Source organism: Scardinius erythrophthalmus (genome assembly GCF_964197995.2).
Source record: "Scardinius erythrophthalmus genome assembly, chromosome: 2".
In the NCBI taxonomy this organism is placed as follows: Eukaryota; Metazoa; Chordata; class Actinopteri; order Cypriniformes; family Leuciscidae; genus Scardinius; species Scardinius erythrophthalmus.
Window position 1 is genome coordinate 8,571,182 of NC_138222.1, and position 8,534 is coordinate 8,579,715.

The following is an 8,534-nucleotide window of genomic DNA, read 5'->3' on the forward strand; positions in this document are numbered from 1 at the left end:
TAAATAAAACAGGTAACATAATCAGATTACTTTTTTTTCAAGTAACTAGTAAAGTAATGCATTACTTTTAAAATGACGACAACATATCTGAGTTACTTTTTTAAATAAGTAATGCAAGCTTCTTTGTTTTCCCATTTATTGACTGACAGCTCTCTTGTCCCCATATTGAGAGAAATCGTGAGTAAGTTCAGAGGCGTTGTGTGCTGTGTGAACATGATGGTTATTGTAGTTCTAGACCATGGGCCAGATTTTGGGCCAGCGCAAACCCTCTTTTGGCGTTAAAAACTACTGTCAGGATTTATTAAAGACGCAGTGAAAAATTGGAGCTGAACAGGTGTGGACAGTTATTTTTGCGGCTGACCTTATTGCATATGCATTTGTAGGAGTTTCTCTTTCAGACCCAAAACTCACGGGAGGAGAGTATTTAAATGAATCACACGAGGTGATTTACTAAGGTATGCGACTTTGCGCCAATCAGTTTACCAGTATTTGCACCATTATTTAACGCCTATTTTATTATTCAAAATTATTAAAAAAAAAGCCTGTCTTAAACCACACGGTAATTTGCACTGCTCTTAGATTGCATTGGTCATTATGGAAATGATCCAGCTGCATCTGTGTAGGGTTTGTGCAATACACTGTGCGCGTCTTCAGTAGATAATGCACAGAATTTTCCACTCCCATTGGCGCTTTTTGGAATTGCGCTCTCGCGCTAATTTGCCGTTTAGTAAATCTGGCCCTAAATGTGAGCACAAAAACAGATTTAGTGCAGTATTCCTCAAAATGAAAGAAAAAAAAAAAAAAAAAAAAAACCTGTGAAATGCAAACTGTTGAATAAAACAAATGCATTTATGAACCAATGTTTTTTTCTGCTGACCAATGATCAAATTCAACCATACTAATGAGCAAAAATGAGTTTAGATAAACATCACATTTGTTCAATTATTATTTTTATTGCTGAAGTAAGAGTGTAGAACTTTTTTTCCACTGCTTCCTATTCCAGATTGGCAGCACAGCTGTAAGATTGGTTTGAGCTGCGCCCTCTACTGCACAGGCGTGAATTCACATTTCCTTCAGCCTGAGGCTTATTCATTTAACTTTTGGCGTCAAAATTTTCATTTTCCAAAAATTTTACTTTTTTTTTATTTGTCATAAATTTTCCAAACAAGAAAGCCAAGTCCAGGTGAGAAAAAGTAACAAAAAAGTAACGTAACGGATTACTTTCTAGTGGGGCTACATGATTAATCGAAATGAAACCGCATCCGATTTGGTCAAGGCTGTGATTATTTTATGTGCAGCTTCTCAGTGAAGAATGGCTCTGTTATCAGTAGTAAATGCTGCTCCATCTGAAACAAGAGGACACTCTCACGCAGAAACTCCAAATATGTCACACAAGTCATTCCAGGAAATCCCTATGGGCATCATACTATCTGTAGCTGAATAAACAGAATGCTTTGATTGATTAAACATGACTAATAAACAGACAACTGCGACAATATATGGTTTATCCAACCCAATCTCACGGCAATTCGTACATATTTTACGAGGTGGCTAATTCGTATGAATTCATACGACCTTATTTTTGATAAATCGTACATATTTTACGAGTTCCCCAATTTGTATGAATTCGCAAGAATAAACTACCCCTGACCCCGCCCCTAAACCTACCCATCACTAGGGTTTAGACAAATCATACAAATTTGTACGAATGAGGTCGTACTAATTAGCCACCTCGTACTCACCCGTACGAATTCGTACGAATTGGTTGTGATAGCGTTGGTTTATCTGAGTTGCTCAAGCCTTCTCGGGTATTTTCATGATATTGAAAGTATATTTAGACTTCAATGCTAATCGACATAGTATTCAATACTGTGATAAAGGCTATGAAAAAATGTTATTAAACGTTGTCTTTTGTTGGACAAGAGGTTTGTAAATGCTTCTCATGTTTGACGCATGTTGCTTTTTCAAATGCACGTTATAAGCGACTCAAGCTCGCAATGCTTTCAGATGGAGCACAGAGCCGTGCTTCACTGACAAGCTGCGCATTAAAAAAATAATAATAATTCGCAGCTTTTGTGATTTCATAATCGCACTAAGCCAAATTGGTTTAAGCGTGGTTTCATGTTAACTGCGATTTATCGTGCAGCCCTACTTTTTATAAAAAAGCAACTAAGTAATGCAATTAGTTATTTTTAGGGAGTAACGCAATACTGTACATTACTTTTAAAATTAACTTTCACTAACACTGAATAATATAATAACATTTTTGTTATATTAATTATATTATATACAATTAGTGTTTTAATACTTTTTTCTATTTACTTTTTATTACTACCTTTTGCAGTGAAAGTAGTGTAGTGAGAACAGAGTGGATATTTTCTGTCTCCATTTTCAGCAATTTAAAAACTAGATCCATGAACCTTCACTTTGCACTATACATCACATCATCTATGGCTGTACTTGTGGCTAATTCTACAAAATCACTTCTGAAAGTCTCACGTAATCAAATGTAATCACTTCGATCACATGTTATTTCTTCAAATTTCCAGTCATCACATCAATCCATTGATGTACACAGGGCCTTTTCTTCATGCAGGTCATGGCTTTGCACTGGAATACTGTCCATACTATGCTTTTGTCCATCTGCCCGGAATCTTCCCCTTGTGTCTGCTTAGAAATGGCGGACAGCGCTGAACGCTCAGCATGCTCGTCTGCATCTGAAGATGTCTGGAAAAGCCATTGGTCCGAGCCCATTTTTGGAGTGTGCGCTCTGAACTGCCTCCCGGACTTGGCGGTGTCCGTGACAGGTCCTCTCCTGGTGAGCTTGCTCCCATGATGAATGGCCACCTTTCTATTCTTTATTGCTCCACTAAATCATACAACTGCCATGTGTTTATAACCCATTTTTGCTGCTTTTTTTATCCCTCCTCCATTTTTTGGAATTAAACTACAGACGTCTCGGGTTTTTTTCTAACGAGGAACATGCATACTTTTTGCATGAAGTTTGCAGTCTTCTAATGCACTTATGCAGATTCTCTTCTACAAACATCCAGTAAGTATGTGCCCACATTCACTTTCATTGTAAGGTGCGGTCGGAATTGTCTGTGGATATTAGTGGGCCTCAAAACACGATCCGTATGAAAAATCTGCAACTTCATTACTGAAATGGTAGCAAATGGAACTCACAAAAACCATTAAGTCCCTTCAACTAAAAGTCTTGATGCTCTAACTAATAAAGTGAATATTTGGAGTGGTTCAATTTTGTTGATAATTCAATTGTCCAGAGCTTAATGACTAGATGGTGCAATGCATCATCGTCCTGTATACCACAAAGTAATTCACATTCTACACCTCCTGGTCATGTATTTTTATGCTCAGATTTTTTCCCATTAGCAAACTGCCTCAGTAATGATACAGTGCATTATTTCAGCTATTGCTTTTGCAGAATTAACTGAGGTCTGTATAAAATATGTAGCATGGATATGATGCATCTCCATAGAGGATGTAATCATACTCTCTACTGCCTTATTACCTAAAGTTCTGCTCATTCCAATTGTTTGCATGAACCTGAACTTTGTGAGTAATACATATACATAAATATAGAATTCTAAGCCTGTATTTACCTAAAAGCATAACTTCATTTGACTCCACCAAACAAACGATTTGAAAAAGTAAGAGTTTTTAGATGCTAGGCTGCTATATTAAGCACCAGAGATATAATTTATGTTTGGTTAATAGCCCTAGCCGCATTACAGGCAAGGTTGTGACAGCACTAAGCAACAGCCAAGTCCGATTTTGCTGCACTCTACACTTTACCTTTCCAAACTGCACAGGCACTGACTCTGAAATACAGCTGCTCTCGCACATCAATCATTCTTCAGTCCACACATGCAGACAGGTAGAGCTGCCTCGAGTGCACCTGTGAGGAGTAAATTCTGGTGCACTGACAGAGCCTTACACTGGCTGGACGCATTCAGATTTAAGACAGGTGAGCCACTTATTTTAGTCACTTAATGCATAGAAGAGAGCACTGCAATCTGAACCTTTTCTTGTAATAGTAAGACATGTTTTCATGCTGTTCCTTCATAAAAAGGTGCATGTGCTTTTAGGTCTGGCATTTGGTCTGTGAATGCTCTTCAAAAATCTAAGGTATTGATGTATACTCTGTACTTTGTCTCCACCTAGCGATGAAATGCAGAAACAATTTCTGGTCAGTGTTCATTACTTTTAAAAAATTTAAATTAAAATGAAATGCATGATTGTTCACAATTAAATAATTAAATAGCATAAATAAATAAAAATGTCAAGCCAATAACCTAGAATTCAAACTGTTCTGAAATCATTTTTAAGTGCGAAGCAGCGATAACTTGGGGACTATGGCACACTTCTCAGCTGTGCTGTGACTGACAGGTTTTTATGAGCTATCAATCATCTAAAGCGTGGTCTGTGTGTGTTGTTGTGTGCTGAGGGAGGTCTGACCCACGGCCTAGCGTGACATTTAGAGAAGGAGCGATGCTCACCATGGAAATCCTATTACAGCAAAGCATGATGGATCTTTCTATTTTTTTTTTTTTTTACTAAAAATGTAATGTGCAGCCTGACACATAATTTGTAATAATTTGTCAAAATAAAATGACTACTTTCTATCCTACTCCAATTTATTTTTATTTTATCATCTTTTCCGTTTTAAATAGCTCTTTTTGCTTATTGAGCTGAACAGTGTATTGTAGTGTAATACTGTACAAATTTCAGTAATAAATTATCTGTAAGCTATCATCAGTGGAGAATTATTATCATTTTGCGAAGGGATTTAATAGAAATATTGCTCTTAAAAAATATATTGTATAGAGCACAGTATTTAAAATACATAATTAAGGAAATTTAATAAGAATGTCTTGCAATTTTGGATAGCACAGACCACCACACCTTTCAGAAATCACTGCTTTATAACTCAAGAAAATTACCCATGGGACCTGCATTTTACTATGGTCATTAAGCCTTGACACGAATTTTTTTCAATTTGAACCAAGCTCGTTTATTTTTCAAAAATATTTTACACACACACACGCACATGCACACAAGTACCTTCCCTCTTTACTTAATATAGACATAAATTGTAAGATTATTACTAACACTGATGAATAAACAGAAGGCCTATAAGGTAAGGCAGTCCCAAACTAGTTTTTGTTAAGTTGGTATGAGCCACCAAAGTCATGAAAAATACAGAAAAAAAGCAAAGTGGTAATTTGGGTAAAGGTTACAGCAACTACAGTTACTTTTTTTTAAATGCACAATACTAACATGAACGGTTAAAACATATGGACTGATCCTGATGAACATAATGAACATCACCTGGATGCATGGTAATTCTTCCCAGCTAACACACAATGTACCAGTTACTTTTTGGTAATTTCGTAACTTACTAATTGACATGTAACTACAACGTTGCATGCTTGTCATTTCCTTTACTCTTTATATAAAGGCATGGGGCCTCATTTATAAAACTTTGCGTAGGATTTGCGTCAGAAGTGGCGTACGGATGAAACATAGGACGTGTGTACGTACAGAAATATTTGGATTTACAAAAATAATGTTAGAATAATGTCATTGGCATAGCCTGACAAAATCTAATTTGACAGCAGATACTGAATCAGGACTACACGTTATACTGCGTCTGACAGAAGAGTCAACAGCGTTCACGCATCAGCATCAGAAAAACATTTAGAATTACATTTGTTGTTGTTGTTTCTTTGACTGCACACTAATATAACTACTTTCCGGTTGTCAAATGTCTGTGGAACCTATTCATAATTAATGTGATGAACTACACCTCTGCTATGACACTTCACATATATGGGCAATGTGATCTACCAGCGTCAGCTGTGCCACTTCACTGCCTTTCACAAGAAGAAGAAAAGAACCAAACAATATAACAAGCAAACGTAATACTGCTGCAACATATCACAGAGCATGTACATTCGATGACCAATCATTCGACAGCTGCTTCATATTGATGAGATATTATCCAACATTACTATGGACGTGTGTAGCATTAGATGGGGAAAAAATAAAACAAAAGATTAACAAACCATTTCGATGTGAAGTGGCAGCAACCAGTGTTGCCAAGTCTGCTTATTATTAGTGATTTTGGGCTTGTTTCTTTTATTATTCTTTTTTCAAGAAGTCACAAAAAATTGCTGAAAATAAAGTGCCTAAATTTATGTCTTAAGAGTTTTGAGGACAATAAATTCACCATTTTTAATCCAGTGCATTTGTCATGATGAGATGGTCGCTTGGTTCTGAAATAACTTGCATTATGGTGTTGGAGGACTTTTTTGAAAGGAACAAAAACAATGTTTTTGGCAGAACATAGAAAACTGGAACACAATTCCTTTCAAAGGGGTGTGTATGGATTCCCTACACTCTTAAACATGTTTTTTATAAATATGGTTACACATAGAATATCCATGGAATCCACCACAAGAGGTTTTACACACCAGGAAAAAAGTTTTTTTTCTTTCAATAGTGTAGACCAGGGTTTCTCAAACTCAATCCTGGAGGGCCACTGTCCTGGGGTGCGTTTCCCGAACAACGACGTAACTCGCTGCTTAACTACCATAGTACGATGCATCGTTGGAGAAATCGACTAGCTAGTCACGACTGTTTCCCGAAACCGTATGTCGCAAAGTATCGTTCAACCACGTTGGTTTACGACGTCTCGCACATGGTGGACTAATAACTTATTTTAATTAATCTGTTTGAGATCGAATTAACGCTAGATTTTGTCATATAAGTTACAGACATGGCATCTGAAGATCATTTCTAATTTTTCTCAGTTATTTTGCTTTATTACCAGACTCAATATTTGGCTCGTTCTTACATAGTAGAGCACGTTCGCACATGCGCAGTCTTCAAAAACGGTGCTTTAAATCTCTCGACAAACTAAAAGACGTAAATTACATTTGTACGTATTCTAAATAAATAACACGGGTTGTACTGAATGTCAGCTTGCTTATTTTGCTAAAGATAAGGATTTATTCAGTCTAAATCTCATGTAAACTAGAAACTATGCTTCTAACCACAGCTCGAGAGCTGTCGTTCCAACCACACAAGTTTGCGATGCTGTTTGCGAACGTTTCTTGGAACAATGGTTTCGGGAAACACCAAATCGTATGCTGATAACGACGGAACTTGCAACCATAGTTGGCTAACGATGCTTTCGGGAAACGCACCCCTGCACAGTTTAGCTCCAACCGTGATCAAACACACATTGGGCCCTATCTTGCACCCAGCGCAATTGACTTTGTACACCGACGCATGTATCATTCCTATTTTGCACCCACGCAAAGCGGACTTTTCCCTCCAGAGACGCACGTCGGTAAGTTAGGAAATACACTTGCGCTCCCCAGGGCGGTTCAGCGCAAAGAGGAGGCAAACGTTCCTTCATGCTATTTTGCAGGTTTAGAAAACAATTGCGCCACTAACCAGGAAAAAATAGTTTAAAGTCAGTGGCGCATTGCCCATGTTATTCATATGCTATTTTAAGGGCGCATGCTTGGCCATAATCAATGTAGCGTGTGCACAACGCGCACTTTGATTCTCTCATCTACACAAAAGCAGCAGTAATCATTTTTGCAAATCATACATTATTACAATAGATAGATAGATAGATAGATAGATAGATAATTTATTATAAAAGCATACATCTAGCTTACACATTTACCCAAATTATCATACGCCTGTTTAACCAAAGTTAATTTGGGTGGGTTTCTCCATTTCAATGTAACTTCTCTCTCTTTTACGGCCGTGACGGGAGCGTTGCTCTCCTCGGCTGTGAACCGCTCCTGGCGCGCGCCTGGCAAATCCGCCGTTACAATAGCAATCCGCCATTGACAAGCGCGCCTGCTCTTAAAGGGAATGTGAGATGACTCTCTGATTGGTTTATTTCACGTTACGCCCAAACCACACCTATGAATAATGAAGCTACTTCAGACCAACCCCTTTTAGATTTGCGCCGGGCGCAAGAGTCATTTATCCCGCAGGGAAAATAGCAACAGCGCCCAAGACCCGCCCACAAAGTTACTTGCGCTTTGCGCTTGACACTTGCGTTTCAGATCGTTAAAATAGGGCCCATTGAGCATCAGCGTCAGTTCTGGCAGGCCAGGTAGTCAAGACGCTGCTAATGCAATTGCTAACAACACTGTCCCGTCAGCTGATCTGCTCCAGCTGAGCTGCATTAGCTGGTTAACTCCCCTCGCTGCTCAATGGCCAAGCTCAAACAAGGCGCCCTATTTAAAGCACATTCAGTTAGGCCTGTCACGATAACAAATTTTGCTGGACGATAAATTGTCCAAGAAATTATCGCGATAAACGATAATATTGTCGTACTGAGACCATTTTCATTTAATATAATTATAATGGCATAATAATGCAGGTACACCTTTTCAACGATCTATAAACTTTTATTTCTAAAGAATATTAAACATTGAAAACGGAAAACATTTTAAATATCCAAAAAAATGAACAAAACAACC